At 47.2% G+C, this 24,955-nt stretch overlaps 1 pseudogene; it reads right to left on the bottom strand.

Moving 5' to 3' along the window:
* Window positions 1-224: 224 nt before the first annotated feature.
* LOC132583410 (olfactory receptor 14I1-like) lies at window positions 225-24,617 on the bottom strand (annotated as a pseudogene).
* Between the last annotated feature and the right edge of the window lie 338 nt (window positions 24,618-24,955).

Here is a 24,955-nt window from a genome sequence, read left to right as displayed (position 1 = left end):
TCAGGGATGGCCAACGGTAGCTTTCCAGATGTTTTTTGCCTACAACTCCCATCAGCTGTAGCCAGCATGGCCAATGGCTGGGGCTGATGGGAGTTGTAGGCAAAAAACATCTGGAGAGCTACCGCTAGCCACTCCTGAAATAGTTAATATCATATTTTTATTTTACTATGGCTGAGGGTTTGTTTTTTTTAAAAAAGAAAATCTCTAAACATGATAATTCAACCCTACTTTTGAAGAAAAGCTTTGCTTGCAATTATTTTTGGGAAATGACCTAAATCAGAGAGCTTCAACAATGCAGTTTTGATTTCTTTGTTTCTCATGCTATAGATGAATGGATTGAACAAGGGAGGGAGAATAGCATATATTATTGCAAAAAGAACATTCTGATCAGATGAAGCATGACTGTGAGGCCTCAAATAGGCAAAGATACTACTAAATACAAGTAAAGACACCACAGTGAGGTGGAAAGGCAAGTGGAAAGGGCCTTTTTCTGACCATGAAGGGATTCTCAACACCGCTAGAAAAATCTTCATGTAGGAGACGATGATGAAGATGAAGCATCCTAGTACAAGGCAACAGCAAAACGTAATGATACCAACTTCAACTAGATACATGCCATAACAGGAGAGTTTTAAATCTGTGGAACTTCACAGAAGAACTAATTAATTCAGTTGGAGGAGAAGGTGATGGCAAAAGTCCCTCCAGTGTGTAATATACCAAAGAGGATACCTGCAATCCATGCACTGACTGCCATCTGAATGCAGGCTCCTCTGTACATAATTGTTTCATATTGCAATGGATTGCAGATGAGCTTGGTCTCCAGTGTATGAGCTGGTGGTTCTTGCTGTTAGTGATATTTGATATAATTGCTGATTGAAATTATAAATAAGTATACATTATGATATTCAAAGTTTCAATAATCTTTATTGAGCCACTAAGAAAGTCTATCTTACAGTCTGCGAACTTACGCCCAGCACAATTGTTTAGGACAATTCTGTCTGTAACTACCCTACCACAGGGGAAACCAAACACTAAGGAAACCAAACACTAGGGCTATCGGCTGTGAGGCTTTTGTGAGCTTTATCGCAGATAAGGTCTTGTCACTCCGCCGCAACCTCCCTGCCACAGTTGAAACAGTAAAAGAACTCGAGGCTCCATGCATGCCTTCTAGTCAGTTTCTGGATTCTTTCACTCCACTCAGCCTGGAGGAAGTTGACAGAACGCTTTCTACTGTATGCTCAATCACATGTAGTTTGGACCCATGCCCATCATGGCTAATTAAAGCTGGCTGAGAGAAGTTATGGGTTCCTTTGAGGGAAATTGTCAACAGGTCCCTACTTGAAAGAACCTTTCTCCAACCTCTTAAGGAGGCTGTGGTCTTCCCTCTTCGGTTGGTGTCAAACTTGCCTTTCTTGGGCAAGATTATTGAAAGGGCAGTAGCAGTGCAGTTACAGAGCTTTCTGGATGCTTCCCAAATCTGGAGGCTTCAACTAGTGAAGAATGCCACAGCCAGGTTGTTAGTGGGGCTTCCTTTACAGGAACACATTCAACCGATGTTGCAAGTGCTGCACTGGTTGCCTATTGCTTACCGGATTCACTTCAAGGTGCTGGTTATTACCTTTAAAGTCCTATATGATCAGGGACCTGCATACCTTAGGGACCGCCTGTCCCCGCATGTACCCCAGAGAGCACATTGGTCAGGGTCGCAGGATCTACTCTCGGTCCCCAGGCTCAAGGTGATCAGAGCCAGGGCCTTTTCTGCTGTAGCTCCTGCCTGGTGGAATGAGCTGCCGGAGGAGGTTAGGGCACTGTGAGAGTTCACACAGTTCTACAGGGCCGTAAAACAGTGCTCTTCTGCCAGACATTTTTGAAACAAAATCTATAACAACAGTACAGCAGAACAAATCCACTGGCCCACTTCAAACATCACAGTGTGACTGGGGACCTCCTTTCACAGGACATTCAGCAGAAATAACTGAATAACAAAATTTTAATATGTATAGTTGGCAGTACCCACCATCTTTAAAGCACCATTATATTTTAATAGGGGGGAGGGGTGGGCTCCCTCTTGGGTATCCTGCCTCCCCCCCAGGGAAAGTGTATGCACAATACATAGCCTCTCCTCTCCCGGTGTACTGAACACCACGTGGTCACTGTCCGGCTATGCCTGGCAGATGGTCACTGCAATGGCCTCTCCTGCATTACTGCATCCGTGGCAACACCTTCCCACTGGTCCCCCCCCCCCCGTTTCTCACAGAGTTTGCCACGTCATGGTGCGACCAAATGTCCGGTGGTATAACCGGATGGGCAGGCTGGGCTCACCAACCTCGCCAGCCAAACTCTAACATCAAACCCGGGCAGATAGAGGTCGTTAATGTAACACCTACCACCTGGAGGACTCGCTGCCGGCGTCCCGGCTTACTGGGCCATGGCAGATGACCCCCAGGTGAAAGGGTGGAGCCAGTACCGCGCACACTGTGCTTCACCTAAAAATTCCTCTGCGCAGGCCTGAAGGGCATATCCACATCCACAACCCACAACACACCAAGTCCTGCAGCGATGGGCAAGGGGCGAAATGGCAGGTGGAAGATGCCACTGGAAGCCGCAGTCCCGATCCTGCATGTAGGAGGTTCAGGGTATTGGTCGCCTGATGCTGACCCGGAGACGAAAGCATTTTTCAGCAGCACCCTGAACGACCAAGCAGCCTTATCTAGGGACAGCACTGCTTGCTCCACACGGAGAGGGTCCTAGAAAAGGTGGCCTAAACAAAGCTCGTCTCCCCCACCCCAGTTGGCTAGCCGCAGTCAACGGGCATCCTTACTTGCGGTCAAAAAATAACAACAAAGAAAAGGCATGCACCTGCCTCACAAAGTGTGCAAAGACTAAAGCTTGCGTGTTGGAACATCAGAACCATGCATGACACAGTAGACAGTGGTCACCCTGAATGACGCTCTGCTCTAGTTGCCCACGAACTTCTCAGGTTGAATATTGACATAGCAGCTCTCAGTGAGGTCCGTTTCCCTGAGGAAGGGAGTCTTCAAGAACATGGTGCTGGCTCTACTCTCTACTGGTCGGGTAAGTCAAAGGCTGAGAGCCGCCTTTCTGGCGTTGGCTTCATGGTCAGGAACTCCATTGCCTCCAAACTCGAAAACCTGCCAACAGGTCACTCAGATCACATCATGTCCATGCACCTCCCACTTCAAAACAAGCAGCATGCAACACTCTTCAGTGTGTATGCCCCAACCCTTCAAGCAGATCCTGCAGAAAAGAAAAAGTTCCATGCTGATCTACGCAACTTCGTATGGAAGACCCCTACAGAGGACAAGATGATCATCCTTGGTGACTTCAATGCCAGAGTAGGTAAAGAATCGGAAGCCTGGAAAGGAGTACTTGGCAAACATGGCATTGGCAACTGCAATGATAATGGGCGCCTCCTGCTAGAATTCTGCACGGAGCACCAGCTCACCATCACCAACAATATCTTTCAGCAGAAGAACAGCCTGAAGAAAACCTGGATGCACCCACGGTCCAAGCACTGGCACCTTATCGACTACATTCTGGTGCGCCAGAGAGACCTTCGAGATGTCTTACACACCCGAGTAATGCCCAGTGCGGAATGTCATACAGATCATCGTCTTGTACGCTGCAATCTCCGTCTTCAGTTTAAACCCACACCCAGGAGAGGAGGTATCCCTCGGAGGAAGCTTCAGGTTGGCAGCCTTCAGTCAGCCGAAGTTAAAGTTGCCTTCCAGGCAAAACTCCAGTCAAGAATTGAGGACCCCAGTTGCCCCACAGATCCTTCTCCAGAAGCACTCTGGGAACACCTAAAAACTACCATCCTGTCGATCTCTGAAGAAGTCTTCGGGTTCTCCACAAGGAAGAACAAGGACTGGTTTGACGAGAACAATCAAGAGATCCAAGAATTACTAGCGAAAAAGAGATCTGCCTACCAAGCACATCTTGCTCAGCCCTCCTGTCCCGGGAAAAAAGCAATATTTCGCGCTGCATGCAGCAACCTCCAGCGCAAGCTTCAAGACATTCGGAACGAGTGGTGGACCAAGCTTGCAGAGAGAACCCATCTGTGTGCAGACACTGGTGATTTAAGAGGGTTCTACGAAGCCCTGAAGGCAGTATATGGCCCATCATATCAGGCTCAGAGTCCCTTGCGTAGTGCAGATGGCCAAGTGCTCCTCACAGACAAGGCATCCATACTGAACCGGTGGTCGGAGTATTTTCAGGTTCTCTTCAGTGCCAACCGCGTGGTTCAAGATTCAGCAATCCACCTCACCCCACTTCAACCAGTGAAAACAGAGTTGGATGAGATCCCCACCCTAGAAGAGACTGTTAAAGCTATCAAGCAACTGAAAAGTGGCAAAGCAGCGGGAGTTGATGGAATCCCACCAGAGATCTGGAAGCATGGGGGCACAGTACTACATAGCACACTTCACAAAGTACTTGTCACCTGCTGGGAACAAGGCAAACTACCACAGGACTTTCGCGATGCAATCATCATCACTCTACACAAGAACAAAGGGGAAAAGTCAGACTGCTCCAACTACCGGGGGATAACCCTGCTCTCCATCGCAGGCAAAATCCTTGCCAGAATACTCCTGAACAGACTGGTGCCCACCATTGCAGAAGAACTCCTCCCAGAGAGCCAGTGTGGCTTCAGAGCTAACAGGAGCACCACCAACATGGTATTTGTTCTCAGGCAGCTCCAAGAGAAATGCAGGGAACAGAACAAGGGTCTATATGTGACTTTTGTCGACTTTACCAAAGCTTTCGATACCGTTAGCAGGAAAGGCCTGTGGCAAATCTTGGAACATTTAGGATGTCCCCCAAGGTTCCTCAGCATGATCATCCAGCTACACGAAGACCAGCGAGGCCAAGTCAGACACTGCAACGACCTCTCAGAGACCTTCCCAATAGGCACAGGTGTAAAGCAAGGCTGCGTTCTCGCGCCAACTCTCTTTACGATCTTCTTTAGCATGATGCTTCAAAGAGCCGCAGTAGATCTAGATGATGACGATGGTGTCTACATCCGCTATCGCACCGATGGCAGCCTGTTCAACCTGAGGCGACTAAAGGCCCACTCCAAGACAATGGAAAAACTCATCCGAGAGCTACTGTTTGCTGATGATGCTGCACTCGTCTCCCACTCGGTATCAGCTCTGCAGCATATGACGTCCTGCTTTGCAGAGGCTGCCAAGCTATTCAGCCTAGAAGTTAGTCTGAAGAAGACAGAAGTTCTCCACCAGCCTGCACCCCAGGAAGATTATCACCCTCCTTGCATCACTGTGGGTGAATCAGTTCTGAAGACAGTCCAGCAGTTCAGCTACCTGGGGTGCATCATCTTCTCAGATGCCAAGTTCGACAAGGAGATTGAAAATAGGCTGGCAAAGGCAAACCGTGCATTTGGCCGACTGCACAAAAGAGTGTGGAGCAACAAGCATCTGAAAAAAGGCACAAAGATCAATGTTTACAAAGCGGTTGTGATGACAACCCTCATCTACGGCTCCGAATCGTGGGTTTTATACCGTCATCACCTGCGACTCCTTGAGCGCTTTCATCAGCGCAGCCTTCGCACCATCCTCAACATCCACTGGAGTGACTTTGTTACCAACACTGAAGTCCTCAAGAGGGTGGAGGTTACAAGCATCGAGGCACTGCTGTTGAAGACGCAGCTGCGCTGGGCAGGGCATATTTCTAGGATGGAAAACCACCGCCTTCCCAAGATTGCTCTGTATGGCGAACTTTCCACCGGCCATCGAAATAGAGGGGCACCAAAGAAGAGGTACAAGGACTCCTTGAAGAAATCCCTTGGCACCTGTCGCATCAATCATCACCAGTGGTCTGACCTAGCCTCAGATCGCAAAGCATGGAGGCACACCATCCACCAGGCTGTCTCTTCCTTTGAGAACGCACGCATAGCTGGTCTTGAGGACAAAAGGAGATTGAGGAAGAATCGCACTGCTACAGCACCAACCCCAAATCAGACTTTTCCCTGCAGCCACTGTGGCCGGATCTGCCTGTCCCGCATTGGTCTTGTCAGCGACCAGCGAGCCTGCAGCAGACGTGGACTACTGCACCCTTCTTAAATCTTCGTTCACGAAGTCAAGCCGAGAGAGAGAGAGAGAGAGACACACCTTCTCTTAGCAGGCGCATTTCATCCCCTGCAAGCAACTCCCTACCTCCAAGAAACTGGCCTATTTGTTTTTGGCCTATTTGTTTGGCCAGTTTGGTGTAGTGGTTAAGTGTGTGGACTCTTATCTGGGAGAACCGGGTTTGATTCCCCAGTCCTCCACTTGCACTTGCTGGAATGGCCTTGGGTCAGCCATAGCTCTGGAGAAGTTGTCCTTGAAAGGGCAGCTGCTGGGAGAGCCCTCTCCAGCCCCACCCACCTCACAGGGTGTTTGTTGTGGGGGAGGAAGGTAAAGTAGATTGTGAGCCGTTCTGAGACTCTTCGGAGTGGAGGGCGGGATATAAATCCAATATCATCTTCTTCTTCATCTTCTTTCCAACACGTTGTTATATTACACTCATTTCCAGATAAGGTCATTAGCGACAGCGGGCTACAGTTCGTTGCCAACTTCTGGCGGGAGTTTTGCAAACTAGCAGGCATAGAACAGGGATTGAGCTCTGCATACCACCCACAGACGGATGGACGGACAGACAGATCGCGTAAACGGCCTCCTGGAACAATACCTAAGGTGCTATGTGAACTATCAACAAACTAATTGGGTGGAATTGCTGCCTTTTGCCTAATATGAATACAATAATAGCCTGCATAGCTCCACCAAAGCAACGCCGTTCCAAATAGTGCATGGCTACACGGGGAAGCCCTTTACGCTGCTACCCAATCTTAAGGAAACAGCACCACCTACCTCGTGCCAACAGTGGTGGGAAGAAATAAGGAAAGGGTGGGAAATCATCCAGGAAAATTTAGAAGCAGCAAAGAAAGACTATAAAACACAAAAAACATTCTCCAGAATGGGACTTTAAAGTAGGGGAAACGGTATTCCTGTCCGCCAAAAATCTAACATTGCCGCAAGCCAGTCGGAAATTGGCATACAAATATTTGGGACCATTCAAAATAAAAAGAGTAATCAATAAAGTGACTGTGGAATTGGAGTTACCTAAAATGTTTAGTAAAATTCACCCTGTCTTCCATTGCAGTCTTCTTCGGCGGGATCCTGGAATTACATCATGGCACCCCGCCCTCCAGAGCCTCAACCTATTCAAGTGAAGGGCCAGAGTCATCATGAGGTGCAGGAGGTGCTAGATGCCAGAATGAAAAGGGGATTGTTTTATTACCTGGTGCGTTGGAAATATTTTTTCCCCAGTTGCGATGAATGGGTCAAATCATCAGGCCTTAGGGCCCCCACACTACTCAAAAGATTTTACCTACTGCACCCAGACAAACCCCGAGCAAGAGCTTAGGGGGGGGGGGCAGTATGTCAGACACTGGAACTTGAAAGGCCCTAGAAAATGGTAGGCTAGCTTCCGGGAAGTTTGGGGCAACGGTAGATTCTTGGTGGAAAGGAACACCGTGTCCCCTTCTTTAAAGTCCCACCCAGGGCTGTGCTTTTTATCAAACTGGGCTTTGTAGTCCTTTTTCGCCTTCTCTAGATTTTCCTGGATCATTTTCCAGGACTTCTCTAATCTTCCCCACCACTGTTGACATTCGGGGGAAAGGGGCGGGTCTTTTCCTCCTGGGAGGGAGGGGAAAGGTTTCCCCTCATAGCCATGCACTGCTTGGAATGGAGACACCTTGGTTGAGCTGTGGAGGCTATTGTTGTATCCATATTCAGCAAAGGGCAGTAGCTCCACCCAATTGGACTGCTGAAAGTTTATGTAGCAGCATAGGTACTGTTCTAAAAGTCCATTCACCCTCTCGCTGTGGCCGTCCGTTTGTGGGTGGTAGGCGGAGCTTAGCCCTTGCTCCATCCCGGTCAGCTTACAGAACTCCCGCCAGAAGTTGGCAATGAACTGTGGCCTGCGGTCGCTAATGACCTTGTCGGGGAACGAGTGGACCCGGACCACGTGCAAAAAAACCAAGTAGGCTAGTTCCTTCGCAGTGGGCAGTTTTCGGCAGGGGATGAAGTGGGCTTGCTTGGAAATGTGTCCACCACCACCAATATTACAGTTCTGCCCCTGGAGGGTGGTAGTTCGACTATAAAGTCCATTGCCACTACTGACCATGGCCGTTCAGCCGTGGGGAGGGGTTGTAGCAGTCCCGGCACCTTCCCCCCCTTCTTTTAGCCATGAGGCACGTGGGGCACGTTTGAATGAACTCTGAAATGTCCTTTTTCATTTGTGGGCACCAGAATTGTTGGTGCACTAGGTGGAGGATTTTCACGTAGCCAAAGTGGCCGGCCAGTTTGTTGGTGTGGCAGTGTTGTAGCACTTCCACCCTTAATGATTTGGGGACATAGAGTTTCCCATCGTGGTACCAAAACCCCCCTTCCCCCTTCATTAGTCCATCTGGCCAGTTTTCTCCCTCCGCTTCTGCTTCGACTATTAACTTGATCCCCCCCCCAGGTCTTTTTTCTGCGTGGCCGCCTTGGACATAGTTTGCACGGCCCCTGCCACAGCCTTGGGCGGTATCAGGGAGTCTATGACCTCTTCTCATTCACTCTCATGTTGGGGCAACCTCGAGAGTGCGTCCACTAAAAAGTTTTTAGAGCCCGGGATGTGGCGCAGCGTGAAGTCGAATTTGGCAAAAAATCCCGCCCACCGGATTTGTTTCCCCGTCAGTTTCCAGCACCCCGTGAAGGCTTCTAAGTTCTTGTGTCAGTCCAAATTTCAAACGGGACCCGCACCCCTTCCAGCCATGATCACCATGTTTTTAGAGCGAACGTTACTGCGTAGGCTTCTTTGTCCCACACCGACCAGTTCCTCTGCTCGTTTGAAAATTTGCGGGAAATGTAGGCGCACGGCCTTAGGTGGCCCCCCTCGTCTTTTTGCATCAATATTCCTCCTACGGCCATGTCAGAGGCGTCGCACTGAACCACAAAGGGTTTGAGCTCATTGGGGTGCACTAGCACCAGCTCCCTGGTAAACAGACGCTTTAGGGTGTTGAACGCCTCCTGACACTGCTTAGTCCAATTTAGTTTGGCCCCAGGTTTTTTTGCCTCGGTCCCCTTCCCCTTAGTCTGGAGTAGGTCGGTCAGTGATAGGGCCACCTTGGCGAAACCCTGTATGAACGACCTATAGAAATTTGCAAACCCGAGAAATGATTGGAGCTGTCTACATGTCCTCAGGGGTTCCCAATCCAGCACCGCCTGTGTTTTTGCGGGGTCCATGGCCAGCCCTTTGCCCGACACTCGGAAACCCAGATAGTCCGGTTCCTCTTTGTGGAACTCGCACTTAGACAACTTTGCGTAAAGTTTATTTTGGTACAACGTGCTCAGGACTTCCCGGACCAGTTTCACATGGGAGGGTAGATCTTTAGAATAGATAATGATGTCATCAAGGTACATCACCACCCCCTGGTACAAGTTGTGAGGAAAAGCCCCCTACTTTTCATACATGTGAACATCATGATCACCAGCATGGTTGCCAGGGTGCCTGGAGATTTGACTCTCACACCTCTGCTCTAAGAAGTGGACTTTGCTTGCAGTTTTTAAGGCTTATGTGGATACCATAAGCCTCAGCTTTGCATTCTACGTCTCTGAAGAGTGTTAGCCAGAACTACAGACATGCTCCAGCTGCTCTTGGCCACTGCAGTGGAAGAAGCCAGGCCCCCATGTTTCCAGCCTGGCTCCATGGACCTAAAGCTAACAACAGCAGAAATCCATCTTGCTTTCCTGACCCAAGCATACCCCACCAGGCTGAACTCATTCCTTCTTAGTGGGAAAGTCACACGAACACACCCTAGCCTGCAAGCAACTCATTTACCTCATGAATGGATTAATAGCTCCACTGTTGATCCTAATTGCTCAGCAATACCAGAACAATAAACCTTGCCCAGCAGAAGATGAGAAAGAGGAAGGACATCTCCTGTCTCCATCAAGTCTTTTGTCTACACCGGGTGGTACCTAGGCCAGCATTTGATTCCCTATTGTCACCTTCCCAGCTAATCCCATTTAATCTTAAGTATCCAGCCATTTCCATTCTCACCCTAGTCTAATACCTTGGAGCCGCCCCAGGCAGCATTGCAGCTTGGAAATTTCCAGCTTCACCAGACTAAGGTGAAGTTCATTGGTCAAAACTGGCATCCAATTAGGTGTCAGCAAGGGATGTCCAGCCTCCTTGGTCATCATAGAGCCTCCCCCTGCTCCTCCCAGCACCTAAGGGGTCTAAGAGAGTCTATTTAACCTCTGACCCAACTCCACTCATGTGTGCTTTCTATTCAGCAACCCCTATTACCCACTGTCTAGATCCATCCCCAATTCTGGCCACAGTGTTGGGTCCATTTCCCCTGTCCTCTTAAGTCGCCATTGGAAACCTTCCTGGAAGACTACGATGGTAAATATTACCCTGTCTGTTTATCCATATATGTTCCCCTATTGATCTATCTATATTTCCTAGACCTGTGTGAATGTGTGAGTGTTTTGTATTTTTACCTTGTATGAAAGAAATATTATTCTAAATAAATTACAATTGATTTTTACTAAATTAGAGTCTCTTATTGAGCATTGACCATCTGAACGGTTGAGCCTCGTATACACAGATAATAAAAGATTCCGATGGGGCTAACTGTCTCTCAGCCTAATTCCCCAATCTTGTTTTGAGAGCAGTTTCCCTAACAGAAATTGGTGGAGAAAGCGTTGGCATTATCCTGTTTGTGTGAACACACGCGTGTCTTCATACAGACAGACGTAAGGTTGCACCGTTCAGAAAGTCTTGCTAGCGAGGCTATTGCGTGAGTGATTGAGTGAATGAGTTCTGCGTGAAAGGCTCTAGCGAGCATCTCTGTACTTGTGGGTTGGGCTGCCCCCATTTCTATCATTCAACTGGACTTCTCAGCCGCCCCTAGGAGGCCAGACACCTCGAAAGAGGACTGAGCCCGATAGAACGCAAGGGGGAAGTCCCGTGAAGTCTGGCCGCCGTCCCGAGGCCTTCTAAACGCGTCTATCGTGGGAGGGAATGTCAGGACAGGCTAGGATTGTTTAAGACCTGGAAAGAGCGCCCTTCCCTTCTCCCTTTTCTTTAGAGCTTAGTGCACACACGCACACACACTACATACACACTCAGACACTTGCACACACGCACCCAAGTCCTTACACGAGTCTAGGCCAAGGCTAGTCTAAGGCACCCGACAGTCAGGAGGGCAGGCGGGTCGTAGGACCGCTGCAATCTGACTGCTGGGCAACTTTTTATTTTGTTTGCCCGAGACGCGATCGTTGGGTCGGCTCGTGGCTCCCTTTTGCCCGAAGACGCGATCGTTGGGTCGGCTCGTGGCTCCCTTTTCTGGCCGAGACGCAATCATAGGATTGGCTCGCTGCCCAAAACTGTGCCCAAGACGCGATCGTTGGGTCGGCTCGTGGCTCCCTTTTCTGGCCGAGACGCAATCATAGGATTGGCTCGCTGCCCCCTAAACCCAAGCCGAAGCGCAATCAGAGATTGGCAGTAGGCAAAACAAAAAAAGGGAACATAAGTAAAGTTGCCAGCCCAGGTGTAAAATAGCACATAGGAGCCAGGAAGCATCTGGAAATATGCTGCTAGTTCTTTCACTTGGCTGTGCCTTTAAGAGAATTTAGTGGAAGGAGCAAGAAGCTCTCCCTTAGGGTTAAAATTTGTCCCAGGTCTGAGGAGATAGGAACTCTTCTCAGCCGAAAAATTTCCCTTTTGCTTAGGGCCAACAGAGGAAAAGCTCAGGCTCTGAGACTTTTAAAGGTGCAGGGCCAGTGACTTTTGATTTGTTTGGAGGCAGAGGCTAGAGAAAAGCCCCTCCTTAGGAGCTCAACAATGTGGGCAAGGCCATAAGCCCATGCCACAAACATTTGTTAGAGTTGCAGGGAACTAAGGAAGGTCCTGCAACTCCCTCCTTTACTTGTGAGACACACAGAGGTGTCCTGCAAGTTCTTTGCTCCCCAATAAGCAGGAAAAGGGCTAGGGAAAGCCCCTGCATCAGTTAATTTTGGTGGCCTGTGGTTAGGCACCTAACAGTGCAGGAAAACCAGCCCTGCAAGTAAAGTTAGAACTTTGAAAGGAACTAAATTGTAAGCTATGGAAATTTTTGCCAAAAAAGAGGAAGTCCCCAAGTTGGAAAAATGGTTGTTAAAGAAAGGAGACAACCCCTGGAACAGGGGAATCTTTAACCAAGGCTCTGATCCCCTTCAGTCCTTTAGAGATATATTTGAGGAGAACTGCAGCAACAAAACAATAAGTTCGGGCAAAAGAGACCTTTTTGCGACATGGGGTTTGTTTGAAGCCCTGCGGGATAGCTCAACCTTGATTAAACAACTCAGGGAACAGCTTACCCAAAGGGACCAGCAAATAGAACGGCAAGAGGTGCAGACAGGAAAGAAGGAACAAGAATTGGAGACAATTCTTAAGAAGCACGCAGAGGTGCTGGAGAAGGAGTTCCAAAAGCAGACTGCTGAAAGGGAATCCATACTCCAGAACCATGCGGCGGTGCTGGAGCGGGAATTCCAGAAGCAAACTGCTGAAAGGGAATCCATGCTCCAGAGCCATGCGGCGGTGCTGGAGCAGGAATCCCAAAAGCATACAGCGGAAAAGGAACTCTTACTCCAGTCCCATGCAGCAGAGATAGATACAATTTGGCAAAACCATGAGGCAGAGAAAGCAGAATTGTGCAGGAGACACGCTGCAGAGATAGATAGACGAGCGGAGGAAAATAATAACTTGGACCTCGACTGGCAACAAGCAAGTCGAGCGCTAGAGGAGGTTAGGGCTGAGAAACTCACCCTAACTTTAGCATATCAAGATACTGTATCCGCTCTGAAAAAGGCCCAAGGGCAATTAAGAGCATTGGACAAGGAGCTGGAGCAAATAAAAGAACGCAATAATAAATTGCAATATGCCGTTGAAATCGCTGCCGAAAGGAGCCGAAAAACCAGAGAAGCAGCCAATCATGAGGCATGTAGGAAACAGATCGCTACCCTGCAATATAAGCTAGGCCGCAAAAACGCTCTTATAGCGGCGGTCTCTCCCCCCGGACTCGATGATTCTTCATCAGATGAGGAGAGTGAGGATGAAGAGGTAGTAGATGGAAATAAAAACAGCTCAGCCCCAGTCTGTCCTGTGGTCACTAAAAAGACCACAGCCAGAAAACAGCATGAAGCTGAATCTGTAAAAATAATGAAGGAAACCTTTGGAAAACTGGGAGAATGGTTGGCAAACAAAGGACCAAACCCTTGGAACATATATTCCTTCCAGGGAATGGATATCCTAGATGGACTTAGGAATTTCTTTGACAACCACTGTGAATATAGAGGGTCCGAATTGGACAGGTTTGTTGCATGGGGCTTGTTCACAGCATTGCAAGCCTCAGTGGAACATACCAAAGATGCCCAAAAGCTCTATGGGGAAACCTACCAAAACTTAGAAAAGTCAGAAGCTAAGCTGAAAGAATGCCAGGAACAGCAGAAACAGGTATCCTCTAAGCTTAGGGAAACAGAAGCTTGGTTAAAAACTTAGGAGAAGGAGGTAGAAAGGTTCAGGGATGAGAGATATGAGTACCTAATAGACAAACAAAATTTAACCCACTCTCTCCATGAGGTCAAATGGAGACTGGAGAATGCTTTAAAGCATACCCAAGTCTCTGAACAAAAAGTTGCTGTTTTAGAAACACAGCTCACTCAAGCACAATTTAATAGCAGAAGCCAGCACCCTGCTTACTGGAATCAGGAACAAGATGGGCATGGAAAAGAAAGCCAGAACTGGAAGTTCCAAAACACTGGCTTTGGTTCCAGCTCTTCTTGCCATCCCCAGCTTGCCCCAAGGGTTCCCCTCTACAAGCAGGCTTATGCTCCTAGGCGACGCTGTCCTCACTCAGCCCAGTGGGCCCCTCGAGACAGAGTCAGAATGGTAGTTTGGTCCCAGCTTAGAGCCACTGGAGCAGACATGAGGCAGTTTGATAAGCAGCCCACACATGTGCTACTTACTGCCCTTTCAGGAGCCATGAAGCCACCAGGGCACATGGCTCCCAATGCCACAGGGTTTGCAGAAAATGGAGGTAGCTTCCCCAAAGCTACGGCTTTGGAAGACTTCCCTAATAAGGAAAGGGTAGGGAAACTTACAAATCCTACTCATGAAAAGGATTTAGAAATCCAACAGCTCGCTGAGAAAAATCTGGAACTTCAGAAAAGGTTAGAAGCTAGGAAAGAAAAGGAAACTGCCAGTCTCCTTCAAAATGTCCTGGAGTCTTGCAGGGCCACAGAGAGGAGACTGGAAATTCTGGAAGTGCAGGAGGAAATATGGCGGGGCAAACCCAGCTGTGCAGCCCCAGACTTCTTTCCCCCATGAAAATGAGAAAACAGTCCCTATTTCAGTTCTCCTACCCCAAAATCATGAAGGAAATGTGGTCTCTGAGCCTATGCAGAGTTCCACAATCATGGCACCAGGTATTCCTTTTTGCAAGGACTTGCTCCAGACACTCCTACATGAGCAAGTCTCAGCCCTTCTGGCTAGAAATTTACTGTCTTTATCTCATCCCATTTGGGGAATTTGAAAGCCAGAATTCTGTGGAACTTCAGAGAATGGTAGTCCCACATGGGCAGGCAAGGTTCCTTTGTCTCTGAACCTCCCCCCACCCAAAGGAGAATCTAACATCTAGATTTGAATGTCTCTTAAAACAGAGAGATCTGGCTTTATTAGGTTTAAAGGTAACAAGGGCGCCTTTTCCCTTGACTAGATAAGAAAACATACAAGCAATGACTTGGACTACAATTAGACCAGGCCATTTCTCCAGGTGAGGCCTGGAGATCTCCTGGAATCCCAGAAAAGGTTCCAGCCTGCAGAGTTAGTTTTTCTCTGCAGGGTAATGGGAGCTTGATGTAGTATGTATTTAGTTTAACCCTTTAAAAAAATGCCAGCATCAAGTACCTGAGAAAGAGAGACTGAACTAGTTTTTGTTGATTCAAAGCTTTCAGAGCAAAATGTAAGAAACTGTTTTAACTTTCAAATTGGCTGAATGAAAATCTGTGAAACTCCCAAGTTCATCTTTCTCCCTCTCTTGCTTATAAAGTCAGAAAATATTTATTGCCTCAGTTCTATGAATTTTAAATGGTATAGCCTCTGAGCTTGTACAGAGTGCCTGCAGATTGGCCCAAATAGAACTGGCTAAAGTATTGCAAATGCTCAGCACTCCTGCCATCAGGAAGAAATGCTAATTGTTCTCCCTCTTGCTCAATGGAAATCTGTAGCAGTAAAGATTTGATAAGTAACTAAGGCAAAGGAATAGAATTTTAAATGCATTGCCCTGAGAAGTTAAATTTTTGTTTATCTCAGGTCTCCCTAAGGTACAAGCAACTCAGTGTCTTTGAGAGAGAGAGAGCCTCATTGTCTTATAAGAGGTGTTGCCTCTCCTTCTCAAAGGTCACAGCAACACAAGACAGCTAACCTCAAATGGGCAAGTCTGTCATTTAAATCTGAAAGTACAGAAAGGAGAACCTCCAGCTGCAAGAGCAGCAACAACTAATGTAGTACTGATTGGCAAATCTCATGCAGACCTTCTTGAAATAAACTCAGCCAAATCCAGCTTGAGTTAAAGAAACTGGAAAAGAGTTACAATTTTGAGTCCCACCCATGCGGAAAGCTCATTATTCTCCTCCTCCACCTTTCTTTGTAAAAACTTATCAGGGTCAGATAAGAGAGTACTGGCCAAATCCATTGTGTCTGTTTTAGCCTTTTGTTAAGCTAAACTTCATCCAAGAGGGAAGGAATTTTGGTTTGTTCAAACCTTCCCCTCCTTTCACATCTAGGGGGGGGGGGAGGGTGAAAATAGGGTGGAAATACAGTTGAGGTATTTTTTTTTTGTGCTATTTTGAATTCTCATCTTCTGATTTTGGGTCTAAAAAGATATAATTTCAAAAGTTTTTCATTACCAAATTTTTTTTTTAATATTGCAGTCTCTCACAGAGACAGCCTCTTCCCAGCCAGAGAAATACCTGGATGGAAGATGTGCATACTACTGTGTTTTTGTAAGGTTGCCAGGCTCCAGGTGGGACCTGGAGGTCTCTCCCAAAATCATAGCCTTTCCCCCAGTACATTGAGGCTAAGCCTCTGGAGGAAATAAGTGTCCAAGGAAATGGACTGCATGCCTTGTGATTTTCAAATTTGATTCAAAGTTTCAGGAATCTCCAGCCTGGAGCTGGCATCCCAAAGCTCTACTTACAGCCAGTCCTTCTCTGCTAGAGAAAATCCCCTGCCTGTAAACTGCCCTAATACTAGGAGTTCTCCTAGATTAGAAGCTTTCTTTCTGTTATTTTTGCTGTACCTTTTAGGTCTTAAAATATTTTTTCTAGTGACTGGTACCAATCTCTCCTATACTTAGATTTCATAGCTTTAATTTTAAGGGAAACACTTTTAGGAAATGGCTCCTCAAAGTCTATTGGGCATTCCCAGTGCTTTGTAGTAAAAGGAAAGTGCTGTGCAATCTATAGGCCCTTTGCTAAACATTAGAGCTAAGAAAATTTTATCTCGCAAATTTTGGTTCCTACAAGAAGTATAGGACATCTGTACACTTCCTTGGGGTAAAATTACCCTCTCCCTGTGCTTTTTCTCTCTTAAGCCTCAAGAACTAATACTCTGGTTGTTGGCAGAATTCCTGAAAGCTCTTGGTTTCCATTAGAAATCTGGATTCCTCAAATGTACTTCAACTATTGATATCTTCATTTTCTCTCTGAATGCCATTTGCATCATCAACCTTCCCTTTTAGCTATTTGGTGAATCTTGAGTTTTAATTTTAGTTTAATCCAGTCTGCCTGCGGAAAGAGGTATCCACATGTTCTTAAGAGGCCCCAACTTGTGGGCTCAGTATCTTTGTTTGGTTTTAAGCAATATAATGACCACTGAATGGTTCTGCCTCCACCTATATCTTGTTAGAACTAGACTTTTTCTGAGTGAAAACCCTTTTCTATTTTCCCATGTTCTCAAGGAAATGAGCAATAACCTGTTAGATTCTTAACATAGATTCCTCAGGGTTCATTTCTGATCATGATTTTCTTCTTGCCACTAAATGTCCTTTGTGTTATTTTTGCATCTATAACCAGTTGGCTGAGCCTATCAAGGCTCCCCAATTTAAGTCTTGTTGTATTATGCTCAAATTTTGGTCTACTTGGTATTTCTGACAAGCATGTTGCCTTCCAGCAACACATTCTTTGCACTCTGTGTATGCACAGAGGAAAATCATTCTCTGGCACAAGCCTTAAACCTGGAGCATTGTGCCATCATCTTAGTTTTACCTTTTACTCCATAAAAGGTTTCTTCTTCAAGGGATATGCTTTCGTGTTTCAAGTCTTTCTTTTGACTTGTCTTTGCAACAACTCAGCATTTTCTCTTGGTACTACAAATGCCCCATCTTTTCTCTTTTTATGAATTGTTTAATGTGTTTGTCAAGGTGAATTAACCATAATTTGATTTCTAGGATGTTGTAACTGTTTTGTTAAGTTTGCTCATCTTTTCTTTCAATATAGATGTGCAGGGAATCTGGACCTGCAAATCAAATCTAATGCATGCTCAGTAGTTCTAATTGTTGATAGTCCTGTTAAGAATTGTTTTATGTATGTGTAACCATTATGTTGCTTTTCAGAGTTCTGGTTTTGTTAAGTTTTTGTTGAAATCTGCTCACAGGTGAGATCGTTTCAGCTGAACTAGCCCAGAGAAAAACTGGATTTAGTGGGACTTGATCACCTCACTTATGTCCAGGTTTTTAATTTCTCTGCTCTAGTTCACCTGTCATTTTAGGTATGATCCCTCTCATATAAAGCTAGCTAGCATTGTTCTATTGAGGCCTCAGTTTTTGTTTTTGAAGTTTTTATATTGTTTTGACAATTTATTATATTCCAAAGCTATAGCAAAGGTTTTATTCTGTCTCCTCTCTTCTTTGTGGAACTATTTTCATTATGGGGGACGCCCCAAACTATGGTCATCTTCCTGGAGCTCCAAGCTTGTGCACAATGTTTTATTTTAAGTTTTATGTTGCAACAAAGAATATTTTGGGTTGTGTTTTCTGAATTGTGTATGTTACTTCCCTTTCTTGACAAGGAAAAAGCCTCCTGAAATCCTGAATGTTTGATGTAATAAGGCAAACCTGCCCAATGCAGGCCCCTAACATGACATATGTAAGCTTGTGACGTAAAAGCTCACTGGTCACCACGCTCTGGACAGGAGGACACTTCACTAATAGCTTTTTAAGATTCCTTTCTTCATGGTTGAATGTATGCATTTTTGATCTGCTTTCACTGCTCCCTACAACGGTACAGAATCATCTCCATGTTGTCATGTGTGAATGTTTTTGGTTCCTTTTTGGTTCTTTCCTCAAAGTCCACTGTTGCTCTATGGACCATCGGTGATACAGGCAGAAAAGCACCATTGCCAAGTCCATGCTGGGTTACAGGAAGAACTCCCTTTTAGCAACAATAAAGACAGATTTCGCTGGGTGCTAGGGGGGGTGGGAAGACTCTTTATTTCACCCTCCACTAGGACTTTCACATACCCAATAGGTACATGGAAGAAGATCCTCTTCAAACCCCAGTATAAGAAGCTTATCAAGGGGGGGAGAAGAAGAAAAGAAGACTCAAGATTAAGATATGGATTCACTTGTAACCAAAAACTCTAATGTACCTGTGTGTTTTCCTAATCAATTATTGTCATGATTGTGTGTGATTTATAGATCAATTCTTGTTATTTATCTGGGTTAAATGGCAGTAATGATTTTATGAACTCAACTTTTATTTCAATGATTGTAACCCTGTGTTTTAATACTGTATGCCCTACAATGTTGCCAATGCCTGCTATCCCTGCATCGTAGTATTCAAAGGAAGGAACCTTGGCCTATTGGAATATTTTTCCAAATTGATTTTTGAGTAGTTTAGATAGTGGCTCCAACCTTTTTAGATAGACGGTACACCCCGGTACACACCTGAAGCTACGTGGACTCGCCGCCTGTCAACTACAGATATGGACATTGTGTTATTGCAAGACCTCGCCACCAGATGGTGACGTAGGTCTTGAGGGGGGGAACTGTGAGGAAAAGCCCCCTACTTTTCATACATGTGAACATCATGATCACCAGCATGGTTGCCAGGGTGCCTGGAGATTTGACTCTCACACCTCTGCTCTAAGAAGTGGACTTTGCTTGCAGTTCCTAAGGCTTATGTGGATACCATAAGCCTCAGCTTTGCATTCTACGTCTCTGAAGAGTGTTAGCCAGAACTACAGACATGCTCCAGCTGCTCTTGGCCACTGCAGTGGAAGAAGCCAGGCCCCCATGTTTCCAGCCTGGCTCCATGGACCTAAAGCTAACAACAGCAGAAATCCATCTTGCTTTCCTGACCCAAGCATACCCCACCAGGCTGAACTCATTCCTTCTTAGTGGGAAAGTCACACGAACACACCCTAGCCTGCAAGCAACTCATTTACCTCATGAATGGATTAATAGCTCCACTGTTGATCCTAATTGCTCAGCAATACCAGAACAATAAACCTTGCCCAGCAGAAGATGAGAAAGAGGAAGGACATCTCCTGTCTCCATCAAGTCTTTTGTCTACACCGGGTGGTACCTAGGCCAGCATTTGATTCCCTATTGTCACCTTCCCAGCTAATCCCATTTAATCTTAAGTATCCAGCCATTTCCATTCTCACCCTAGTCTAATACCTTGGAGCCGCCCCAGGCAGCATTGCAGCTTGGAAATTTCCAGCTTCACCAGACTAAGGTGAAGTTCATTGGTCAAAACTGACATCCAATTAGGTGTCAGCAAGGGATGTCCAGCCTCCTTGGTCATCATAGAGCCTCCCCCTGCTCCTCCCAGCACCTAAGGGGTCTAAGAGAGTCTATTTAACCTCTGACCCAACTCCACTCATGTGTGCTTTCTATTCAGCAACCCCTATTACCCGCTGTCTAGATCCATCCCCAATTCTGGCCACAGTGTTGGGTCCATTTCCCCTGTCCTCTTAAGTCGCCATTGGAAACCTTCCTGGAAGACTACGATGGTAAATATTACCCTGTCTGTTTATCCATATATGTTCCCCTATTGATCTATCTATATTTCCTAGACCTGTGTGAATGTGTGAGTGTTTTGTATTTTTACCTTGTATGAAAGAAATATTATTCTAAATAAATTACAATTGATTTTTACTAAATTAGAGTCTCTTATTGAGCATTGACCATCTGAACGGTTGAGCCTCGTATACACAGATAATAAAAGATTCCGATGGGGCTAACTGTCTCTCAGCCTAATTCCCCAATCTTGTTTTGAGAGCAGTTTCCCTAACAGAGTATTTTCTCAGAATGCCATTGATGAAATTCATGAAAACCCCCAGGGCCCCCTGGAGCCCGAATGGCATCACCAGGTATTCAAATTGCCCCATGGGTGTGTTGAACGCTGTTTTCCACTCATCCCCCTCCTTGATTCGGACTCGGAAATAAGCGTCCTGTAGGTCGAGTTTGGTAAAGATCGACCCCTCTGACACCGCACTCAGCAAGTCTTTGATTAGGTGGATGGGGTAGGCGTTTGACATGGAAATCCTTTTAATCCCACGAAAATCTGTACAAAGTCTCAGGCTCCCATCCTTCTTTTTACGGAATAGGACCGGGGCGACGTGCGGCGCCGTGGTCGGGCGGATGAAGCCCTGGTGGAGGTTCTTGTCCAGAAACTTTCGCAGTTCCGCCTTCTCCGCCCACCCCATTGAGTAAAGCTTCGCTTTGGACAAGGACTGGCCAGGAATGAGATCTATGGCGCAGTCCGTGTTTCGGTGAGGCAGCAGCTCATCGGCCTCTACCTCGCTGAAGGCCCCCTTTAAGTCCTGGTATTCCTTGGGGATGGTCTTAATTTCCTCTATGGTCACACATAATTTCTCATTCTTGGGAGGGGGCCAAGGCCCCCAGAGTCCCCGCCACAAGTGGAAGGTGCACCGTCTGTCGAGAAAATCGATCGTGTGCTCCCCCCACTGTATGTCTGGCTGGTGTCGTGCTAGCCATCCCACCCCCAGTACTATATCGAAGGAGCAGGAGGGGGCGATCACGAATATCTCCAAGTCTCAGTGGTCCTCTACCCCCATGGTGACTTCCTGAGTTTGCTCCACGCACGGCTCCCCTTTCATCCGAGTCCCATCCATTTGCTTGAATTCGAGCGGCCGGGGGAGAAGTTCTTTAGTTAATTCTAACATCTCTACCAGTCTAGGGGTTATAATTTCCCGGGTGCACCCTGAGTCTATGAGGGCTCTTGCGTGCACAAATCTTTTCAACTTCATGTTTAACAAAGTCAATGGGACGAACATTAGTTCCCCCGAGATTCTCACCCTTAGTGGTGCCGCTTTCTCCAGGACCTGCCGCTCTAGTGCAGGTCAGCCCCGTTTCCCACCGGCTCGGTCTCCCATGGGTCTTCCCCCAGCTCCTCCAGCATTATAGAATCCTCGTCAAGCACCATGGACAAAGCGGTGCTGCTGCGGCTCGACTCTTTCGGCTTGACCGTCTTCTTCACCCCAGCCGCCGGCCCCTTCTGAGTCGGGGTGGCGGCCCAGGTTCTTTCAGGGCAGTTGGCCGCCAGGTGATTCGGGTCTCCGCACTGGTAGCACTTGCGCATAGCGGGGAAGGGTTTGGTGGTTCCCCCCCCCCGGTGCTTTCTTTGCTTCCACCTTCGGGGCCAGTCGCGCCTCACGGCCCGTCTTACCCTGGGGCCCCTGGCGTTGGAGGGCTACTTCCTTCATGTTGGTTTCCACTTCCCCGGCCAGCTGGATCCACCTGACTAGGGTGTCCGGCCTCGCCTGCGCCAGGGCTCGATCGAGCAGCCCCGTGTTTAGTCCTTTTTTAAAGGCCCTTATTTTCATGGCCTCGCTCCAGCCCCTTATTTTGCGACTGTGATTGCAGAACTCCAGCATGTACTCTCGGATTGATCTGCTCCCCTGACGGATCTCGTCTATCGCGGCGATGGTGCGGGTCTCCTGCAGGGGGTCTTCGAACTGCGACAGGAGGGCCTGCAGGAACCTGGCCACTGTGGCAACCTCTGGGCCGTGGGTCTCGTAGAGGCTCACGTACCACAGCTGTGCTTCCCCCATCATTTTCAATCCGAGGTAGGCCACCCGGCTGTGTTCATCAGGGAAGGAGTTCCCCCAGTAGTGTATGTAGCTGTTGGCTTGGATGATAAAGTACTCCACCTTGTCGGGGCTCCCGTTGAAGGTGACATCTAGCTCGCGAGTCTTCACCCTCACGCCTGGACCTGCTGGGGCAGCAGCTCTGGCAGGTGCGGCTGTTGCTGCCGCCCCTGTTGGCGGCACCGGTTGGGTGAGGACCTGCGGCAATGGTCCAGTCGGTCCTCTCGGGGTGCGAGCCAGGGCACGGTCAATCTGCTTCTGTACCTCCCATATCATTAGTGTCATGTTCGCCTTCATCTCTTGCCTGAAGTCGCACCCCAGGATCTCCATCTCCCTCCAGAGGTCCTCGGTTGGATCGCACCTCAGGAAGGACGCTCTTGAGTCCTTCCTGTTCTCCTCAGAATCACCCGGTCGGTCACTCAGCACTGGGTGATCTCGGTCGCCGCCTCCCCCGGCCGTGCTGCTCCACCGCTCAACTGGGTCGACCAGGCTTCCCCGATCTTCCGGCTCCCCGGGAGTACAGAGGATGTTTGCGTGCCTCTGCACCGCCTCGTCCATCAGCGTGGTCGAGGTGTGAGGTTTCCAAGACTTCGGGGTGATCAAAAGCACTTGGCTGCTCACCTTCTTCGTTTTCCGGGGCTCAATAACGTGCCACGCCGGAGTCCCCGGTAGCTCGTCAGGATTGGAGGGCTCTCGGTCATCAGGTGCTTTTGTAGCTATCCGCTAAAAGTAACTCTTGCCGATAAGCCCATTTGGGATCAGTTTCAAAATGTCAGCAAAGGGTTCATTGAAGTTTCAAAATGATCAGACTTGTCTTTGTTCAAAAACTAAGCTTCATTTATTGATTACAGCAATGCTACTCTCTACACAGGTTCTTTGAAACTGATAATGAATAGGGGAAAAGCATAAGCATTTATGGACATACATCAAAGCACTGGGGGGTTAAATCACTTCTCATAATAAAGCTACAGTTTGTCTTTTGGAAGTGCCCGGTTCACACAGTCCTTATCTTTCCACATATGCAAGCTGTATCTTCCTCCTGGTGGTGTCCGTGCTCAGCTCCAGCAGGCGCCTGAGAAGCGGCTGAGCATTTTTGCACTTCAAAGACCTTACTGGCCTTTGGCACCTCAATCACCTCTTCCCCCCCCCCTTCACATTCTACAATGTCACCAGTGTTAGTAGGCAGAGATTTACAGGGTTAGCTGATAGTAAATAAACATTTCAAACAGCAGAGTTAGCTTTAATGGAACACAAGCAGACAGGCAGCAGCTCTACCCAATTAGTCTGTTGGTAGTTCACATAGCACTGTAAATATTGCTCTAGAAGCACCTTTACGTGTTCCATCTGCCTGTCCATCTGCGGGTGATAGGCGGAACTCAACCCCTGCTCCATGCCTGTTAGTTTGCAGAAGTTGGCAATGAACTGCGCGCCGTGGTCACTAATGACCTTATTGGGAAAGGAGTGGAGTTTAACAATGTGTTGAAAAAATAAATGTGCAAGTTTCTTTGCTGTAGACAATTTTTTACAGGGAATGAAATGTGCTTGCTTCGAGAAAATGTCCACCACCACTAGTATCACGGTTCTGCCCTGAGAAGCAGGCAGTTCCACTATGAAGTCCATAGACACCATGGACCATGGCCACATGGATTATCAATAAACCAAACATTGTTTCAAAATTCAAGGACTGGTTATTTTGAGATCTCATGCTTGACATACAGAAGGGATTCTGAATACTGCTGCAAAAATCTGCATGTAGGAGGCAATGATGAAGATGAAGCATCTAGTACAAGGCAACTGCCAAATGTAATAATACCCACTTCAACTAGATACATGTCAGAACAGGAAAGTTTTAGAATCTGTGGAACTTCACAGAAGAACTGATTGATCCTGTTGGAGCAGAAGGTGACGGCAAAAGTTCCTACAGTGTGTAATATACCATTGAGTATACCTGCAATCCATGCACTGACTGCCATCTGAATGCAGACTCCTCTGTGCATAATTGTCTCATATTGCAGTGGATTGCAGATAGCAACATACCGATCATGTGCCATTATTGTTAAGATGGCAAAATCTGACCCTTCAAGGAAGAAAAGGAAGAAAACCTGAGCTACACGTGCAGAATAAGAAATGGACCTAGTGTTCAGGAAAGAATTTGTCATAGCTTTAGGTATCATGACAGAAACTGAGCCAATGTCCAGAACAGCCAAGTTCATTAGGAAGAAGTACATGGGGGTATGCAGGTGATGATCCAGGGCTACAGCAATGATGATAAGATTTCCACTCACTGCAGCCAAGTATACCGCTAAGAATACAAAGAAATGTAAAATCTGTAGTTCTCGGATATCTGAAAATTCCAGGAGCAGAAATTCTGATGCAGAGGTAAGATTTGGCATCTTGTTCTCAATATCAAGTTGCAGTCTGCCTGTAGGACATATTAAGGAAACCATTGTATTCTAGGTATATCAATTAATAGTTCATCTGGCTTTCTTGTTTCGCCATCTCAGTCTATGAGTCAGTCCTGCATTGAATTGAATGGGATGTTCTGCATCAGGCAAACCATTTCATTCTAGTTATGCCAATTAACTAGTCTAGCTTTCTTTTTTTCCTTTTTCCTTTGGTTTTTTTGTCGGGCGGGGGGTGGACTTGCATGCCTGAAATTTTTGGTGTCTTCGGGCAACCCCCATTGGGGACAGGACTTTTCAAAATAGGTGGCTTAATATTTGCCTGCCTC

This window comes from Heteronotia binoei, chromosome 15 (genome assembly GCF_032191835.1).
Source record: "Heteronotia binoei isolate CCM8104 ecotype False Entrance Well chromosome 15, APGP_CSIRO_Hbin_v1, whole genome shotgun sequence".
NCBI classification, from domain to species: Eukaryota; Metazoa; Chordata; class Lepidosauria; order Squamata; family Gekkonidae; genus Heteronotia; species Heteronotia binoei.
Note: the sequence above shows the minus strand (reverse complement) of the source record. Positions and strands in the feature narration are given on the sequence as shown.